The sequence below is a fragment of the Mandrillus leucophaeus genome, unplaced genomic scaffold (assembly GCF_000951045.1).
Source record: "Mandrillus leucophaeus isolate KB7577 unplaced genomic scaffold, Mleu.le_1.0 Scaffold236, whole genome shotgun sequence".
NCBI lineage: Eukaryota > Metazoa > Chordata > Mammalia > Primates > Cercopithecidae > Mandrillus > Mandrillus leucophaeus.
In genome coordinates, this window is record NW_012102432.1 from 1,690,512 (window position 1) to 1,712,371 (window position 21,860).

Sequence of the window (21,860 nt, forward strand, 5' to 3'; positions counted from 1 at the left end):
CACTGCCTTTTTGGAAAGCAATTGGACCTTCCATTAACATTTGTGTATTTTTTATTGAGTAATTCTATTTCTAGGAATCTATTAGACTGAAAAATTTTTATAGACTTATGCAAAATGGTTTGTGTACACAGATATATGCAGCAGTGTTTTGTGTAACCATAAAAAATGAAAAATAATTCTAGAAACAATTGACAAGTGTCTGTCAATTGGAGAGTTTTTACATAAATTATTGCACATCAATTCCATACAGTCTTTAGAAAGAATGAGATCAAACTATATGCAGTGAGATAGAAGATGTGCTTATTTATTTCATAATTTATTTATTTAGATAGTCTTGCTCTGTTGCCCAGACTGGAGTGCAGTGGTATGATCTCAGTTCACTGCACCTTCCACTTCCCAGGTTCAAGTAATTCTCCTGCCTCAACCTCCTGAATAGCCAGGACACGCCCTGCTAATTTTTGTATTTTTAGTAGAGATGGGGTTTTGACATGTTGACTGGGCAGGTCTTGAACTCCTGGCCTCAAACAATCCACCAACCTCAAGTCTCCCAAAGTGTTGGGATTACAGGCATGAGCCACCATGCCTGGTGGAAGATGTGCTCATTTAAAATGACCAAATTTAAAAGGCAAGTTGTGGAATAGGATGTATGCTATCATTGTATTTATGTCAGTAACTTTAAAGTTCGGTGCATACATACATTTATGTTAGTGTGTATAATAGACATTGTATTTTTGGATCTTAGGAAATATGTATAGTTGACCCTTAAATAATATGAGTTTGAGCTGCATGGGTTCAATTTTATGTGAATGAGATAGCCAGAGCAACTCCTCTTCTTCCTCCTCCTCAGCCTGTGAGGCTGAAGAACTTTATGATGATCCACTTCCACTTAGTAAACAGCAATTATATTTTATCTTCCTTACGATTTTCTTAACAATATTTTCTTTTCTCTAGCTTACTTTATTGTAAGAATACAGTATATAATACATATAACATACAAAATATGTGTTAAATGACTGTTTATGTTATTGGTAAGGCTTACGTCAACAATAGGCTATTAGTAACTACTTAATACGTTTTAGGAGAGTCAAAAGTTATAGGCAAATTTTTAACTGCAAGGGGAATCAGTGCCCCATGTTGTTCAAGGATTGTTTGTACTTTATACAAATATTGTAAATACTTAGAAGGATGTCTGAGAAAATGTGAAACAAACTTTGAAGAGGCTATACTTTGAAGAACTTTAGGGAATAATAGGGCTGAAAGGGGAAGCTAAATTATTTATGCTATATAAATCTGTGTTATTTATAGTTTTTTAAATAAGCATTTACTACTTTTGTGATTAAAAATTAAAAATGCGGGCCGTGTGCGGTGGCTCATGCCTGTGATCCCAGCACTTTGGGAGGCCGAGGAGGGCAGGCAGATCACGAGGTCAGGAGATCGAGACCTTCCTGGCTAACACAGTGAAACCCCGTCTCTACTAAAAATACAAAAAAATTAGCTGGGCGTGGTGACAGTAGCCTGTAGTCCCAGCTACTTGGGAGGCTGAGGCAGGAGAATGGCGTGAACCCGAGAGGCGGAGCTTGCAGTGAGCGATCGGGCCACTGCACTCCAGCCTGGGCGACAGAGCGTTATTCCATCTCAAAAAATAAATAAACAAAATAAAATAAGAAATGAGGCCTTAAAGAAATATGTAAATATAAAGTTTTAAAGTGTGTGTATCTGAGTAGTAAAATTCTGGGTTTAAAATTTCTTATATATTTGTGTATTTTTCAAATTTTCTTAGTAAACATGCACTATCATTGCAATCACAAAAATGATCTTTTGAACATAGCATGTTTAATTTTGTTTCTATTCTCATAGAAAGAAGATAAAATAAGTTGAAAAAAAACGCACAAGGCTGGGTTCAGTGGCTCACACCTGTAACCCCAGCACTTTGGGAGTCTGAGGCAGGAGGATTACCTGAGCCCAGGAGTTTGAGACCAGCCTGGGCAACATGGTGAGACTTCGTCTCTACAAAAATTACTAAAAATTAGCCAGATGTGGTGGTGTACACCTGTAGTTCCAGCTACTTGGGAGGCTGAGGTGGGAGGATCTCTTGAGCTCAGGAGGCAGAGGCTGCAGTGAGCTATAATTGCACCACTGTACTCCAGTCTGGGTAACACAGTAAGAACTTGTCTCAAAATAAATAAATGAATACAAGTATACAATGTTAACAGCAATTCCCTTTGATTAATGGGACTCTAGATAATGTTTTTGACATTTCTCTTATTTTACTGCAGTTAGAAAATTTTCTGTAAGTTTTACTTTTTGCACTGATAAAAAATAAAAATAAGACATAATATAACAACCCTACAAACCCTTGGGAGAGGAAACATAACAGTTATAGTTTACCAAACATCTAATATGGTATGCCAACAGTGGAAGAGAATTACATTCAGAAAATCCATCTGAGATTTTCAGTTTCTTATGTATTAAAAATGTTACACATTGGCAAAGATTTTGCCAAAGTACCCAAAAATTAATGAACTCATATAAAGCAGATAAAAGATTAGCATTGGCTCTGGGTGCTAAGAGTATGGTACCCATGAACTATTACATTCTAGGCCAATGTGACAGACAATTCAGAGGATGTATTTTAATTCCAAAGGTGTTCTGCAAAGCTATTTACAGCGTCTTCCATGGGACCCTCAAAGGTGTCACATTGAAGCTATTGAGCAACATCATCTGTGCTGCCTCTGAGCCACTATTTATATAGATGCTGAAGACATAATTTACTAGAATGAAGTTAATATGATTCCTTTGCATATTACTTCAAAATGGGCATGGAAGGGAAATGAATGATTTCTAAATTCTCTATAGAGCATCTATGAGCTAAGTGGACCAAAGGAAGGCTAGTAGCCTGAAATGCTAGGAGAAGCCAGCAGGTGAAAAACTAACCCAAAAAACAATATGAGTATGGAACTCTGAGGCAGCAACACCATCAGTCTCAGACAGCCAGATGATTTGCCTGTATCCTTTAATTTATACATTTTGTTGAAGATATCACCCCTTCAGGTATGGGTTATCTCACCAAGAGACTGAATGTTGAGAGAAACATTCATTCTAAATGTTATTTAGAAACCAAGCAATCTTGCAATTATGAGTATAGATACTTACATGCCACCTCTTCCCACCACTTCAGCGTCTCATTATGTGCTCTAAGACCAGAAATGCAAGAGCGATGGCAACTCTGAAACTAGCTTCTGCTTTTTTAGGTAGCCAGTGTACTGCATTAGTACTTGCTTGTTTAACAGCATGCAAATTACTACACATTGCTTAGATATGTATGCATGTGGTAAAAACAAAAGCAAAGCCAGAACAAGGGCAATGGTGGAATGACATATAAGAAACATTTAACTGCATGGAGGACTCTTTCTTATGTTTGGTTGTGGGTACATGGGTAGACACTATCCCATTTTTAACATGTTTAACATGTTTTAACATGTATCCCATTTTTAACACGTGGTTTAAATATTGCATGAGTGATTACAAATTAGAGCAGTTAGACCTGAGAAACCCCTTTTCACTCCATGCAGCAGAATGACTGTCCCTTCTTAATTCTGGTAGAAGATGGAACATTTACCCTCTAGATACGGTGACCCAGAAAGAATTTAGACTGGGCAACCAAAGCTTAATTGGGAGTAAAGCTTCCATAATGAAAGCTAGAGGGTTACACAAAAATCTATGAATTTTGTATTACAAAATGCCACTTCTCAGCTCTCTTCCCAGGTGTGGCTCCAGAACACTGGGATTTGTGTTTTTATTCTCAGGGGAAAGAGCCTCTCTGAGGGATTTGACCAGACCAGGAGAAAAGACCTACCAGTACTGTCATTTGAGTCTTCTCAGTGAAGCAATCTAGCCAGATTTACAGTGAGATACACAGGCAGCAAGCCCCACTCACATGAATGGGGTTTTGTATTAGCTAACTCTTAAATGTCAGTAATTAGGGATCAAAACACAACTTTGACACACAAGACATTTTAAAAGTTTAAAAAGCAACAAAGAAGAAATGTTATGCAGAGAGAAGAAAGTTCAACAATAATTAAGGACAACTTCAAATCTGTCTTTTATATGTTTAGAAAAATAAGAGATTACCTTTATAAAGCAAGGATATGATGCTATGAGAAACACCAGAAATGCACAAAAAGGGCTTGAAATTTAAAAGATAGTGGGTGAAAAAAATAAGATAAATTTGAGAAAATGTCTCAGAAAATAGAATTAAAAGCAAATAAATGGATAATAGAAAAAAAAGATGAGTGCGATATCGAAACCATGGAAGTTTTTCAGGAAAGAAGAGAGAAAACAAAATAATTTAATGGACTTTTTCAGAGCACAAGAAAAAGTTTTCAGATAAAAGACCCTTCCCGGCACAAACAAGCATCCAGAAAAATGAATGAAAATCACTCCAGAAAACTACATCGTTAGGACATTTCAGAACACTGGATACAAAAAGAGGATTCTATTAACTTGGGCCGGGAGGGGAGATGTTCTACAGATAATTTGAAATCAGAATGGCATTGGACTTCTTTTTTTAAATTGCATTATTTATTTATTTTTTGTTTTTTTGTTTTCTGAGACAGAGTCTTGCTCTGTAACCCAGGCTGGAGCGCAGTGGTAAGATCTCGATTTACAGTAACCTCCCCCTCCCAGGTTCTAGCAATTCTCCTGCCTCAGCCTCCTGAGTAGCTGGGATTACAGGCGTATGCCACCACACCTTGCTGTTTTTTATTTTTTTATTTTTGTCTTTTTAGTTGAGACCGGGTTTCACCATGTTGGCCAGGCTGGTCTTAAACTCCCGACCTCAAGTGATCCCCCCAACTCGGCCTCCCAAAGTTCTGGGATTAAAGGCATGAGCCACTGTGCCTGGTTCACATTGGACTTTTTAATCCAACACTGGAAGCTAGTGAACAAACTAGTGTCTTAAAAATTTGAGGGAAAAACAATTTTGAAATCACAGTCTTGTTTATAGCCAAACTCCCATTTGAATGATAGGATGGAATAAAACAATTTTAGACACATAGATTCTCAGAAAAAACAAAAAATACTTCTTTCACCATTTTTTTCCCAAGACTGAAAGAAACACTTTACCATAATAAAGAGTGAACAAAAAATGCAAAAGACATGGGATCTAGACAATAGGAGATTCTTTATTTAAAAAAAGACAACACACACACACATGCACATCACACACCCTCAAAATGATGATTGAGGGAGCTCTTCAGATGACAGCTGAAGAGTAGGCCTAGAGAGCCTACTCTAAACTCTCTATTTTAAGCAAGAGGATTCTGAGAAACATGTCTCCAAGAAGATAAAATTTATAGAAGAGCCAATGTGTTTGAACATATTGACCAATTTATACTATGGAGTAGAGTTGGAGGTTAATTGGAGACAAGAAGGAAGAAAACAAATAAATGAAAAGATATGACTATAAGAATGGAAATGTAGTTGCAGTACACTACATGGCTCACTTATGAATAGTTCTTACATAGTTATGTAAACACTGAAAACTGATCCATCAAAAATGATGATTTGCTTATACTGGGTAGGTAGTAGGAGGTTAATTATGAGTGGGAGGGCTTGAAACTGGTAGGGGATAATTAAAAAATGTTAAATCTCTTTCAAGGTGAAAATTTACTAGTGAATTGTATGAAGCTGAAAAAGAGCAGCTAAAGCACATTTTTTAGTGATTTAAGGTAAATGACAAAATAAACAATAAGAAGGTTTGTAAATTGTTTCCTTTTGAAAGCAGAAATTAGGAATGGGAGACAGACAAGAAAATGATGTTTTTTATACGATTGTTGAACCAAATGATTGTTAAATTATGTTGATGTATCTAACTTTGATAAAAATAAAAACAATAAAATGCCATAATAGTCACCAAGAGTGTTACAGTTCTCCATGATGTAAGGCTGACACAACATTTATTCACACAAAGTGAAGCAATGCAGAGATCATTTGTTGCCTTTTGTTTGAAAGTGATTGACTGATTATGCACAACATACCTTAGAATGCTTACTTAAAAAAAGCACCTGGCTGGGTAAAGCGGCTCATGCCTGAATCCCAACACTTTCAGATGCCGAGACGGGAAGATCAGTTGAGCCCAGAGACAGAGACCAGCCTGGGCAACACAGTGATACTTTGTCTCTACTACAATTAGCCAGTTGTGGTTGTGCACACCTGTAGTCCCAGCCACCTGGGTTGCTGAGGTGGAAGGATTGCTGGAGCTCAGGAGATCGAGGATGTGGTGAGGTATGATTGCACCACTGCACTCCAGCCTGGATGACAGAGCAAGACCCTGTCTCAAAAACAAAACAAAACAAAACAAACAAACAAACACACCACCCAGCTGCAGTGCAGGTGTTATTTGATGTCTTTGTGTGATTGATCAGAAGAAACTCTGAATCTTTTTAAAGTCTGCACACCATAAACGTCTAATTTTGGTGATTTGTAGGAAGAGTGTATAACAAATGGCCAATTTCATATTGCAGTAAAGCTGAAATAAATTCCTATATTTGTTTTCTGTCAATTTTACAATTGATTTTTTGGATGTTTCAGGTAAAGCCTTTAATTTCCCTTCATTGTTTTGGATGTCTGTATTTTGCAATTCTGATAACTTTCCCCTTAATGATGCAATCATTCCTACTGAGTTATATTTCAAGAAATTAATTCTTCCTGGTGTCACATTTGTAAAATTATGTTGCTAATTTTGCACTAAAGCTCAAAAGGAATGGTTATCATTTCAGATAGTTCCAGCATCAATATGAGAATGATATACACGTTTCAGGGCAAAGACACAGGAGTTGGTAGATAGTTATGTTGATGTATCTAACTTTGATAAAAATAAAAACAATAACAGGATTCAAAGTTCAGAGAAGTAGATGCCCTTCTAACATCAAGTATTAATTTGCAAACATTCACTGAATGACCCTCCTGAGTTGAGCACTTTTCTAGGTGCTTAAAGGATAGTGGGAGCAGATAAAGAAACAGGCAATTATTTAATATATAAAATGATACAAAGTAAAATGAAATAAGGTAAGAGGATAAAGTGTTAAGCAATGGCATTATATATTTCATTACCTGCTTAAATGAACTTACATATGTTCGATTTCTCAAAATTGGAAAAAGTAGACATCTACTAGGATTCAAGGTAGTAGGAAAAACTCGTAGAAAAAGTGCTATGTAATGTATAGCAACATACTGACAAAACAAGAACACGGAAACCAACAGCAAATTCCCCTGAGACCACAGAGGCGGAAATTATATTTAGTGATATGGAATATCTGAATTTGTTACTAGTAGAAAAAATCCTCTTAGAGCATGAAATCCAACAAGAATCGATCATGTAGCTGAAATTATTCCATGTGAAATTTATGGCAATAGACACTTTAAAGCCACTTTCCTTTGGAAGTCTGTTTAAGGTTTAATTTGGAGGGGGAAAAAGTTAGGGAAAACTATGAAGCTACTTTATGGCTGGGAATGGCGGCTCATGCATGTAATGCCAGCACTTTGGGAGGCTGAGGTGGGGGAAATGCTTGAGCTCAGGAGTTCGAGACCAGCCTAGGAAACTTGGTAAAACCCCATTTCTACCAAAAATACAACAAATTAGCCGTGTGTAGTGGTGGGTGCCTATGGTCCTGGCTACTTGGGAGATTGCGGTGGGAGGATTGCTTGAGCCTGAGAGGTTGAGGCTGCAGTGAGCCAAGATTGTACCACTGCACTCCAGCCTTAGCAACAGAGTGAGACCCTGTCTCAACAACAAGAACAACGACAAAAAAGCTACCTCATCATAGGAACTACCTTTCCAAAGTACTTGTCTAGAGATCAAGTCAGACCTAGAATTTTTCAAAGCTCTTCAGGGCTCTGTTTTCCTTTCCCTTTCTCTGTGTTCAGACACCTGCTTTCTGTCAGGGGAAGCAGCTCCTGGCATGGACCCCAGACTCTGGGGATAATCACAGTTGCCATCCACTGTGAGGCCAGGCACACAAATGATGCAGCACTGTCATTGAACTTGGTTTATCTGAGGTTGTGGAAGAAAGTGAATATTCTCCTGCACCAGATTCTGCAAATCCAGTGTTAAGCAGCAGTATCTTCCAAAAGCAACCTGACCAAAGTGGCTCAGAAATTATGTCAACTTTGGGTCACCAGCTCCATTTTACATTGATGAGTTTCTTGCATGTTGTCAAATAGGATTTATTTTCTGAGATTCCTAAAGAATTCATAACTGATCTTTCTGCAACTACACATTAGCGCTCAAATATTGCTAATTGAGAGTTGTTGAATAAACAAAAGGGGGCAATAAAGCATTGCTAGATACAACAGAATGCAGTTAGGGAGAAGTGGCTTGGAGTAATATAGTCAAAATAAAAAAAGGAGACTCTTCCTGATTCTTCAGAAGTAAGACTGGAGAAGAATTTTCTCTTGATAGAAACCAACATCACTTATGAAACCTTTAAAACATGCTAGGCACCTTGCAGCAGGGTGAAATGCTTCGGATCCCCAGTAATTTGTATTGGTTTCCTCTCCCAGCCTGCATAAAGAAAGAACTGCTTAAGTAGAAAGAATACAATGTGAAATGTAAATAAAGGCATCTTTTAAGCCTTATTGGTATTCCCTAAGTAAAATCAGTGACTTTAGCAAATCAGATTCAAAGAGTCCTTAACCTCTTCCTTCTAACTACACTGTTGTTCCTGAGCCACACCAAGATAGAAATTCTAGGGTAGGCCCTGCTTGGTTAAACAACAACCAATTACATAGTGAATTCTTCCTAAGTTTAATTGTCAAGATATTGTTGGCACTTTGTCCTTATTCAAAACATACCTTTACCTAGAATGTATCCCAAAGTAAAGGCATAAGGTAACTGGTTGTCTTTTCTTTCTTTTTCCTGAAGTGCTGTAGTGGTTGATGCAGAAATCCAACATTTCAGTATGTTGCCATGTCTGCATGTCCCTGCTCCCTGAGTTTCAACAACTGTAGCTGTCTTCTGGGTCTTTTTTCTCCTGATGGGAGAGCAGAGGTTCTCATGATTCTCTCTCCATGAGTGCTTCATAGATTGCTGGAATGCAGGCTAAGAACTGCTTGGATTGTATATAAAAATGTATTTCAGTTTGGGAGAAATGAACTAAGGTTTATTGCCAGTATTCCAATATAATTTAAGAGAATATGGGCAGGTAACCCGTCTGAACTCTAACTGCTTCACTTGACAAAAAAAAATTTAATTCAGTTGACGAGAAAAAGTAGCAAATACTTCAAAAGGATTTTATAGGTTCTTCCAGAGACAGCCTCATGGTCTCAAAACCTGTCCCTGTTTGTCATGTTTTCCTCAGGCCTTACTAGATGTGTCCCTACAGCCAACACTTGGAACATTCAGGAAATGCTTGCTACTGTTCTACTGAACTCCTTCCTTATCCAGTTTCTAGAGAGAATATATTAGAGCAAATGTAATCCAGTAAATCCACTTGATTAGGTCCTATCTCTTGTTGAAAGGACGTATGTTAACATTATTGTTAAATTAATGGCTAACAGGCACATCATAGGTATTCCGTAACTCTTCTATGTGTTTAGGACTTAAAAACATTTGTTTTACAGACCTAATAGAGAAAGTAGCTTGTCATCCATCTTCAGCTAGAGATCTGTCATCTTGGAGCTTGCCCGCATTGCTTTCTGAAGTAATTATTATAATAAATTTATTTTAAAATGAATTTTAATCTTAAAAATGCTATAAGCATTCTTTATTCATGTTCCAAATGGCTTCACTTGTAATTAACGCTCCAAAAATACTTAAGAGTCATTTCTTTGAAATTTTTCATGCATGTCTATACATGTCCTTAGATTTATATATATATAGTCACATATATGTGTGTATTTCTGTACTTATGTATCTACATATATGACATGTGTGGTGTTCGGATATATACTGGTGTTCATCCATGGTTCCTGTTTCATAAGCACCACAGCCCTTTTTACAGTCCTTTGTTATAATGTCGGGTGTGTTAGGACTCAGGGGCAGGCCACTGATGTCTGGCCCTCCTTTTACCTGTCCAAAGTAGGATTCTAATCTTCCCTGGACTTTCTGACTGTGGGTCTTAAGACTCTCTCATTAGAGGATCCCGCCCTATTCTCTGGAAGAAGGAATACTGAAGTCATGAGGCTTCCATTAAAACCCAAGAGGACAGGGTTCCAAGAGCTTCCTGAGAGCTGAACACCCGGAGGCTGCTGGAGGGCAGGGCACCCAGGGAGGGTATGGAAGCTCTGTGTCCCTCCCCCCATACCTCACCCTATACATCTGCTCATCTGGATCCTTTGCAATATATTTTATCATAAATCAGCAAATGTAAGTAAGTGTTTCCCTGAGTTCTGTGAGCCACTCCAGAAAACTGGTGAGTCTAAAGAAAGGATTATGGGAATCCGAACTTGAAGCCCGGTGGTCAGAAGTTCTGGAAGCCCAAACTTGGGACTGGGGTGGGGTGAGTGAAAGACAGGGCAGTCTTAGGGACTGACCCCTCAACCTGTGAGATCTGACACTGTCTCCAGGTAGATAATGTCAGAACTGAATTAGAGGACACCTAGCTGGTGTTCACTGCTTGGTGTGTGGGGAAAAACACCCCACATATATGGTCACAGAAGTCTTCTCCTCTATTGATGATTGCTGTAGTGTTAGAAAAAATAGAAAACACACTTAGAGAGAGTTTTCTCAACACAACATGAACATGAGCATAACTGAAACAGCCCGTGGACTGTGGCATGTGCTGTCAGTACTTCAATGAGACAAATAGTGTATGAATTCAACTCAGTGCTCATCCGCTAGCTCCACCAATTTTGGATGCAAAGAAGAATCACTTAGTGTTGAACTGACTGGTAGTAATGACTCCATAAAGACACTCCAATTCCAAGTTTATAAATAATGCTACTCATAAAAAAGCATGCACACAATCAATTTGAATTCCAATTATACATCTGCAATGGGTAGAGTGTTATTTGTCTAGTTGTGTTTCACAGGAAGCTGCTCATGAACACTTTCTTTGGGACCAATCTGTGGAGCTTTCAGAAAATCAGAAATGATATTTAAAAAGAAAACAATAAATGCAATGCTTTTACATATTTATCATGAAGAAAGAAGCACTTCCCTAGCAGGCAGGGGCAGCCATGTGGAGAAGTAGAGGTCTCTGCTAGACCAGTGGTTCTAGAATTTAGCCCAGAAGCAGCAGCATCAACAAATTCAAATTCTGTTAGAAGTACAGATGCCCAGGCTTTACTCCAGATTTATAGAAGGAAAGTCTGGGGGTGGGGCCCAGTACTTTTATTTTGCAAGCCATTGAGGCCCTTTGGCTGCATGCTGAAGTATGAAAACCCCGTGTTGTGTTTTCAATAAGAAACAGCTGATGCCTTTTACAGTTGACATGTGAGATTCATCTTATGTTGGTTTTGGGGGGTGAAAAAAAATACATTTAATGATGTTCAAAATGACATCCTTTCTAACAAATGATGTGCTGGTGGGTATGATTTCGTGGTTCGGCAATATCAGCACTGCGAGAGAAGGTTGCACTAGAGTCAGCTCAGCGGGTGACCTGTTCTATTTATGAGCATCGCTGTTGTCTGTATTTCTTCCAGACAGGTGTTTCATTTAACCTAGCTTGGTTGTCATTAACCTTCAAAGGAAGAAACTCAACTTTTCCCACATGTGGTCGCTGTTTAACTCAGACCCGGGCTTCCTGTGCACGCTCACTGGAACATACGTAGGGAACAAGCCTAGCCAGGGGCAGAACTCTCGTCTTGTGCCTGTGGTGCTTAATAAAAAGTGGGAGATCTCAGGCAGGAAGATCATCAGACAATGGAGAGAGACTCAGAAAATTCAGTAGCTGGGAAGAGCTCAGCCTACCCTCCTTGTTTTTATGAAGTTGCCATGGTAATGTTGCATCTGAAGTCAGCTGGAGACAATCACAGAAAGGGACTTGCAGTGCCCTCTGTGGACCCCACATTCTCCCTCGTGTTCCAGTTCCAGTTTGCTGTCATTGTTTCATGTCTAGTAACTTGCAAGTCTGGATGATATTCCAGGATAAGTATTATCACAACTTTGTTTTCCATAATTCCATGGTAGATGAGTTCTATTAATATTTACTCAGGGTCTGAAAAAACATTTTAAAAATTCGGGCTTAATTCCCATTCCTGTAAATATCATACAAATGACCAATTTATACATGGGACTTTTTCTCTGTATACAGCTAACAACAAAAGATTCAAGGAAAAGGGAGAGCAATTTTACAAATGTAAGAAACTTCTAAAAGATCTACTAAGGAAGAAAGCAGCAGAAAAAAGGGGAAATCTTTCCTGGGCCTTCCAAGTAGAGAGAACTCAGTCTCCCAAATATAATTCATGTTCTTCAGAGGATGATTCTCCTGGTCCAAGCATCCTGAAGCCCTGGTTTAGGAGGTAGGGTAAGAAGATGAGCACATAAGGCCCTGCCCAGCCATGGGGCTGAGTCTGCTCCAGGCGAAACTATACATTTAGGAGACTTCTTTTTTGATGTCACCATACAGACCCTCAATCTGTGTTCTACAGTTTGTTCCACTGCAGCTGGGCCGTTCTATAAGATTATTCCCGCAGAAGGTATCGACCGTTAATAGCTCTAGTTATTACTGGTTAAAATTCCATCATTTTACATGTGTCCCCTTGAGATACTCATTCTTTAACAGAGTGCTTACTCAAAGTCACATTTTCAATGAGGCCTTTCCTAATCAAACTGTAACTTACAGCTTCCTCCCCAGACTCCTTCATTTCGTGTTTTCCGTTTCACATAAGCACATATCATCATTCCACTATTGTATATTTTATATATGTATCTCATTTATTTCTGTTGCCTCCCCTGCACCACTAGAATGTCGGAGTATTTTGTTTGTCTGACAATAGTATCCAAGTGTCTAAAGACTGAGTGACACAGGGCAGACACTCCAAGACTTGTTGAATGAATGAATAAAGGAATATTCTAGAAGATAATATCTACTAGGTCCAAAATATTGACTCATTAGTCCTGGAATGTAAAGTGCCAAGCCCATCAACAACATGGGATGTAGAGTGGACGTTTTCATTCCCAGTCCCTCAAATCTCACTACTCGATCCGTGTGTACACTTAACCTACAGTGAGGGGGAGAATCCAGAAGCTGCTAGGGAAAGCCTTCTCAGTCTCAGGTTCCAGTAATAAGCCTTTTCATAGAGTGGAATTGGAAGCAGAGTGGGGTAACAATGCGATTTTAACAACACTTTTAATCAGACTCACATACAAAAATGTGTTCAGTATAGTGTTCATCCAGATATTGCTAAAATGCTGCAACCAACAAACCCACTAAGAAGCCATGCATTATCACAAAACAAATGCAAAATGCTGAGCCTGTCTGCCAGGTACACTAATTCTTAAAGAGATTAGCTTCCCAGCTCTATAAAAACATGGATAATTATAGCATCATGTTTATTATGCTGTAGTTAACAAAGCACACATTCACTAGAATGCAGTTTTCTTCCCTGGGGGCTTCAGGACAAGTATAGATGTTATATGTGGTATTGGATCATGAAGGTGCAAAGCTTTAGGGGACTAGGGAGGGGATGGGCAGTGAAACCAAATTACACCCCGGCATAGATGAGTGGCTTTTTTCTGCTGGGTTTTGATGTCCACTACCCTGGTACCATGCGGCTGTCCTTGACCTTCAGATAACAGTCCCTATCAGTGTGATGGTATGGTACACCTTAAATGGTCATCTCATTTCTCGTAGAAAACACTGACAAACAATAGTTTAATAGAGCCCCTGGCTAAAATGAGCATGTTGAAGAAAGAAAGCATCAGACTAGGAGCCTTAACCCAAAAATAGATGTCAAAGTTAGACAAAAGAACACATCTGTTGGGGGCTTGCAAAGAGATTATAAATGGCAGCATGATTCCCCAGACGTGCTGGGGTAAGGTGTATTAAGTCCTTTCTTCATTACTGTCATCTGAGGGGGCTGGGCAGTCATGATAACACTTGGCAGGAAGCAGGGCACATGGGCATGATCTGGATTTCATATTCCCTAAGAGAGAGCATGATTTGGCACAGCTGAAAGCTGGCATTCATGCCTGGGGAGTAGGTGGTGGTGTGGCTGCTCAACAGTGCAGATAATCTGGTGATTTCCCTTTCCCTGAGTGAGTGCCCAGTTAGTTACTTCAGACCATCTCTAGGTCATTCATCTTAAATGAAACTGTGGGTTGATTCATTTCTTCATGGCTTTAGTCAGAAAAAATATATGCACCACCTACTTTGCACCAGACAGTTGGCTGGGGATACAAAAGCATGTCCCTGCCCTTGAAGAGCCCAGTCTGGTTGGGAAAACTGACATGTGATTAGCTCCTTAAAATGCAAGATGAGAGTGCTGCAATTGTGAGTTTTTAAAAAAGAAAAAGTGATACCCAGTGTGGCTTTCTACTGAGAATACAGGCAGGGAGAAACCACTATTATCGAAGTCTCAAAATAAGAATAAAGGGAATGGCTAAGGAAATATAGGCAGAATTTATTTGATGTTCAGAGATAGATAAGTAAGTTAGTTTCAACCTATGAGACATGTTAGGTAAAGATTTAGTAGAGTGTGGGGTGTTCACAACAGGTAAAAGGGAATGGAAAGAACGTGAGACTCTTAATGTTCATAATCACCAAATATCCATGATGTACTGAAAAGACATGAGCGGTACCATTGGGTCTTTGGTGAGCTGTAGATGTGGCCAGGAGTATTTGCTGATGTGTCCCACAGAGACAGCACACATGGTTTTTAAGCTCAGGCAGTTTTTGTCTCAGGCCCCCAACTCTGGCTCTCTGAACTGCACCATCTGTGGAAAGGTCAATGTGGGCAGAGAGAGAGCAAACATATGAACATTATGCAAACCAGGATTCCTGGAGTGTGGTTGCTTTTTAACGTGAATAGACTACTCATAGGGAGTGAGTTGAAGCAAAAATCTCAAAACCAGGAAGTGGGCCACACATGGTGGCTCACACCTGTAATTCCAGCACTTTGGGAGACCGAGGCTGGCGGATGACCTGAGGTCGGGAGTTTGAGACCAGTCTGGCTAGGCTAACATGGTAAAACCCCGTTTCTACTAAAAATACAAAAAATTAGCCAGGTGTCGTGGTGCACACATGTAATCCCAGCTACTTGGGAGGCTGAGGCAGAAGAGTCTCTTGAATCTAGGAGGCGGAGGTTGCAGTGAGCCAAGATCACGCCATTGCACTCTGGCTTGGGCAACAAGAGCAAAACTCCATCTCAAAAAAATAAAAAACAAACAAACAAACAAACAAATAAGTAAATACGAGGAAATGCAGAGTAGAAAAAATGACTCAATGTAATATTGTCCACATGTTCTTACCTCTTAGAGGAATTTATTTGCAGAGGAAAACAAGGAATTTTCTTTGTTGCTTTCAAAAGTAATCCCACATATCCAAGAACCAACAGCAGCAGAGTCAGTGAGTATCCCTGTGTCTGGGTGTGATTTCACATGATTTCCCAGGCAACTGCCAAGATATCAGTTCTCAGGGTCACAGGATAAAGACCTAACTTTTAAAAGTTACTTGACTATAAGTTGTAATTAAGTTCTAGTTTGCCAACCCAGGTAATTGAAGTGGTGTAGGAAATATATTTATTACATCAACTTGCTAAAGATTTTGAAACGATGAGGCAGAAAAAAAGAAAAAAAAAAGAATCTGGTGTTTGAGTCACATTTCACAGTCAACCCCTGTCTTGGACTCTCTTCCAGGAACCTAATCATCCCCCTCCTTAGTTGATTTCTTGGCTCCTAACTATATACTGTTGTTTCCTTTGTTTCTGTTATAATTACAAGTTCTATGACCTTATTGTAAGGTGTCTCAAACTTTTTTGAATTGGGTGAGTACATTTAGAGTAACCAAACTGAGTCAGGGCAAAGTCAACAGAACAGGACGGATAGCTGAGCCAGGAGAAATCTCGACTGGATGGTGCCAAAACTGGTAGGGGAAGCCTCTAGTACTGCTACCAAATATATTGTGGAGTTTTTCCTTTTTATACAATGATAACAAGAGCTCAGCTTGACACCTCTGACCTCGACTGCTCATTTTCTTCATGGGTAAAAATTTCTTAGCTCTCCAGCATGCTCTAAAAGTACAAGAAAGCACATCCGCTTAGTATTGCCTTAGTCTGTTTGGCTTCTATAACAGAATACCATATACTGGGTGGCTTATAAACAGCATACATTTATTTCTCATGTTCTGGAGGCTGAGAAGTCCAAGATCATGGCACTGATGGATTCAGTGTCTGGTGAGGGCCTGCTGCTTGCCTCTCAGATGGTTGTCCTCCCACCTTCTCACTGTAAGCTCATATCGTGGAAGGGGGAAGGGGCACCCTAGTTCTCTGGATATCTTTTACAAGACACTAATCCCATTCAGGAGGGCTCCACCCTCATGTCCCAAACACCTTCCAAAGGTCCGCTCCCTTCTTAGTACTATCATATTCATCGTTAGGATTTCAATGTCTGAGTTTTTTGTTGTTGTTGTTGAGTGGAGCACAGGAGGAAAAAAACATTCATTCAATAACAAGCATAATGAAAAGCAGAAGGGAGCAATGTGTCAGTGAGATTTGTCAAAAATAATTTGAAGTAAAACTACAGACAGCCTCAGTGGGTTTAGAGTAAATTTTTTGCCTTTTAAATTAAAGAAATGTCAAGTTATCCTGCAAGAAATGCCACTATGCCTTGCATCCTGATTTGCTTTCTTGAGTAGCAGATAAACAGGTTGAATTATGGGAAGAGGACAGGATTACATTCAGCTCTAGATATACCCATGGGAGTGTGTTCTGTACCTGCACCTCATCTGCTGTGGATGATAAAGAAGAAACAGGTTGAGAGCTGCTTGTCTAGCAGAATGAAAAGGGGCCTTGGATTCAGAGGGTCCTGATTATAATTCTGCTTCTACCCCTATGACTTCATTCAAGTTATGTAGCTTCTATATACCTCATTTTTCTTATGTATAAAATTAGGAAAATGGTATCTGTCACTTAGTGGGATAAAATGATATAAAGTGTAGGCACTTAATATATTACTCAGTTCCTCACCCTTTCCCAAGTATTCTGAATAATTACTGTGCCAGGAAGCAAGCTTGTGGTTGCAAATAACAGAAAACCATGTCATATCGGTATAGGCAACATGGAATATGTGGGCCCAATAAGTAAAAAGTTATAAAGGTCAAGTTTCAGGGAATGTAGTGTCTGCTGGCTGAGAGGGGTCACCAGGGATATGTTTCTTTTCACCTCTGAACGCTGCTTTCAACAGAGGCTAACTGCCTTCCTGGTTACAAGATGGCTACCTATAGCTTTAAGAGCTATGAGCTTCTTAGAGAGAGAGGAAGGTGGAGAGAAGATTACTGGGGACAATGCCAAGTGCCAACGTTGGGCAAATAACATGAATTCTACACAGAGGGAGAAAGTAGTGGAATAGATTCAATGCTTGTCAGAATGAACCACAAAGCCACCATAGTGACAAACTGGCATTTTAAAGTCCTTATAGAAACATTTTGTGTTACATGTACTCTACAACAAACTGTTTATATATATATATATAATAATACCAAATCAGTAGGCTTTCAACTCCTGCCCCACTTTCTCCCTCCCTCTTCTTGTACTTCCCAGTGCCTATTGTTCCTATCTTTATGTCCGTGTGTGTGTGTGTGTGTGTGTGTGTGTATATATCAGGGGAGTAGAGAGAAACCATGAATTGAGGGCCACCCACTCTGACACAGCCTCATCACCATCTGGACTGAAAGTGTAGGAATCAGGGACAGTGTTTATCTTCTCTTTAGCACTCATCAAGTTGTTTCTTATTTTTATAAAATCACACAAATAGATTTAATGGACAAGAGAGAACTAGATAACAAAATCTCTTTTCTCTTTCTCTGTCTTTCTCTTTCTGTCTGTCTCTCTCTCTCTCTCTCTCTCACACACACACACACACACACACACCCCAAACAAAACTTATTAATTCCTTCATAAGCAACCAATTTCATGTTGATATTATTAAGTCACAAGTCAGACCTAGGAAGAATCTTTAGGATTTATTTCACTCGACATTTCTGAAACAGTTTTGTACATAAAGCATGAACACTTCTGATTAATGTTGATTACTGGATCCTGATTGAATTGGAGAGATACACATAATAACACATTTTCTAAAACATTGCTTCTTAACTTGTCCATAGTGTTTACGAAAGGGGAAACATTCTTTATATTTCAAATATAGGAAAGTAAACTGAGGGTCAGTGAATGAACTCATAATGGTAGTAAATTCTCTGCTAATTATATAGGAATGTGTGTCCTTAAACTTTTGAAACAGGCATAAATTTTAAAAAGATACCTTGCTGTTTCAAATGCATGCTCTATATCCATTATTATTTTATAAAGATATGGTTCATGAAGTTATCTGGTTTATTGTCCTGACTAAGGAAGACGGTTTGGTTAGCCTCAAATTTCATTTAATGTTAAATAAATATATGGTAGCCTTTGGAGTCACATAACTTATTTTTTATTTTCAACAACAGAAGAAACAGTAAACCTCACAGCAATAGTCAATCTGATTTGACTGCTCCGTTTAGAAAGCTTCAACAGAGGGGCCAGTCATTTGACTGAAGTGTTGAGTCGTTTGGCTGAGACTGAGTTGGGAAATTCTGGTGTACCTCTCAGCTGAGGACGGGAGGCTGGTTGGATGGGATTGACATGTAGTCTGTCATGAGCTCTTCTCTCTCTAGTTTGGGGACTATGATGGGATTCTAGTCTAGGGACCATAAAGACTGAGGTTTTCCTCTTATAGATGCTGATGTGAGAAAATGCAGAAAAGACAGAAGCTACAGTGGGGTGGAGCAAAAACTGGGGATTAGTGCTGAGGCACAGGCTGGATTCCTGATGCTGCTTATTTAGCTGTTGCAAGTCAGGGATAAGGTGAGTAGTGGGTAGATGCAGGATGGTGGTGTCAGAGACTTTTGTTGTTACTGCTGAGCTGATTGCTGTGGGCTAAGCCTCAACCAAATGGGTGGAAAGATCTGTGAAGTGGAGAGATGATCAGGGGACAGTGCTCCGCCCGTTCTAACCAAGTATCCATAGGAAAGGCTGAAAACTCTCTGGGTAGTCATCTCTCACTTTTGCAGTGAAGTCCATTTTAGATCTAATGTTCCGTTATTCTGTAATTACACAGAACCATGGTGTTTTTGTTTTCTCCATCTATAAGATTTTGAGCTTTCTTCTGATGCTAAATAAACACTCCTAGATGATAATATTAGAAACTGATGTGGCTTCTGGAAGGCATGTGTCAAATATGACAAAGAAATCAAACTAGTAATCTACTATTTAAAATGTTGTCCTTTAAGTAAACAGATGAATAATATCCATAGGCAATCTAGTTCAACCTCTACTCTAGGGCAGAAACCAAATCCAAAATATTCTTGACTAGGCAGTAGTCAATTTCCTGCTATGACGGAAATTTTGCTATAGGGGCTCCATTTCGGGAGATTTCTAAGTTAGAAGGTACTGATTTATGTCTTTCAGCTGAACTATGGTTTTCTTTCAAATCCAAAGTTTTGTTGTTGTTGTTCTGTGTAATAACCCTTGAAATATTTACATTTCTACTGTGTACTGTGTTATGTCATTGTTATTTATGTTCCTCCCAGCTCTTCCCTTTCTTATTCTAATTCTTATTCCTTTAGCCCTTCTCTCATTCCTTAGTTTCTGGGCCTTTGATTGTGAAGGTTGCCTCCTCTGCTCCACTGTAAATTATCAATGCTTCTCATAAATGAAGAATTATCAATGCTTCTCATAAATGTACCAGATACAGTCTTCCAGATGGGATCTGCTGCCATAAACCTTGGGTGTGACCCAAACATATGAGCACTAAACTGGGGGATGTTTTAAAAACCATGTTGTCACTGGTATCCTGTTAAAATGCCCAGTTATTTAATGTAAAGTGCAGCTTCCTTCCTATTTAAAAGTTTAGGGTGAGACACATATATTTTACTAATTATAGCTAGCTAGCCTTCCCTCACCCTGTGCCAGACCAGAGTCAGACTCAGATATCTCTGAATCACAGAAGAAACCATGTAATCATGGTTCTATAAAATAACCCTTAAATACTTAACTCCAATTTTTGAAACTTTAGATAGGAAAACCGCTAACAACAATCTTACAAACACCTACAAAAGCTTTACCATAGATTTTGTAGCCACACCAGACCAACTTGCCTTAGCTTTCATGTAACAAAGTTGGAAGTTGTTTTTCAGTTACCATTGACTCCCAGCATGAAGGTCTTATAACCTGAGTATGCCCAGATTAACCAAGAGTACAACCATGGGTGGAAACTCAGTGCTCGACCAAGAGGCAGGGACCGAATTAAGAAGTAGACACCTGCGTGTGCCTTTATAATAGAATGATTTACATATTCTTTTGCAGGGACATGGATGGAGCTGGAGGCCATTGTCCTAAGCAAACAAACACAGGAACAGAAAACCAAATACCACATGTTTTCACTCGTAAGTGAGAGCTAAATAATGAGAACATATGGACAAGAAAAGCAAGAAGCTGGTGTACAAAACAGAAGAGAAAGAGGTGGTTACTGCATGCGATGCCTTTGTATATTTACCAAGAGCAAGAACTCCTTCTGATATCCTTTCCTTCACTTACGAAATTGCCTCTTCTACTGCCTCCTCCTCCTCCCACTACTCAATATTTGTTTCTTTTGAAATGTCAGTTTTGAAAAGGTTACAATTCACTTTTAAGTATGCATCCTTGTGTAAGCATTTGAAAAAATGTAATCAACTCTCCTTAGGGGGTTCTGTGGCAGGATTCTTGGTACACAGTTTCCCCATTAAAACTAATCTGAGTGTAGTTGATGGCTCGCAGTAGGAATTATAAAACTGTTGCTAATTGAAGAAATTTATATGAAATCATTTACCCTTCAAGGGTCTCTCCATGCCAACCCCTACCACAGTAGGCTCTTCAAAGAGAGTTGACAGAACAATAGATGGTTTGGTGTGGGATTTTTCTCATGGACCTTGCAGTAAAATCAATCCTGATGTGTGATTAATACAACTTTAATATGACCATATAGAGCACCAAACTAGTGGAGCTATTAAACTCGAGTACCTCACAAATTCTCTGTAGACCTGTATTCATTTATAAAATGTCAAGATGTACTCAGTAGTGAGTACAAAGTAAACAAGTAACCAACGTGGATGGGCAGAGTGCTTTTAAGAATAAAGAGTGAAAATATCACAGCTATTCTGCTTAAAACCTTTGCTAAGAAAGCAAAACAAACTTGAAATGTTCTAAGTAGTTACCTCAGAAGGATGGGTGTGCCTGGAGATTTCAAATAATTGAAGAATGCCATGAGGGTTAATTGATGTCAGTAGCGCAAGGCTGAGAAAACCACTCACTGTGGATTGAAGGTGAGTAATTGGTTCCATCCAGGGCTATTTTCTAAGTGACCTATGCTGATTGCCATCAGCAGACAGAATTAGTTATTACTGACAATATGTTCCTTCAGGGTCTGTTCATTTTTCAATTCACTGCCATTTGGTCGAGTTATTCCCTAAATGAATCAATCATTAATTCATAATTAGATCCAATGACAACATAAATCTCTGTAGTGGAAAACTTTGGAGATGACAACATGAATCTTTAGACAAATCAAAGATATAGCCTGTTTGTTATTCTTAAAACCAATTACTTGCCTTAAAATCTTTCTTGGCCAAGATATATTTGCATATATATATATATATATATATATATATATATATATACACACACAC

General features: G+C 38.9%; 1 protein-coding gene across 2 annotated transcripts in view; it reads right to left on the reverse strand.

Annotated features, from left to right (window-relative positions):
- The window catches only part of NKAIN3 (Na+/K+ transporting ATPase interacting 3), a 750,305-nt gene that overhangs the window by 469,597 nt on the left and 258,848 nt on the right, over nt 1–21,860 (reverse strand). The window lies entirely within an intron of this gene.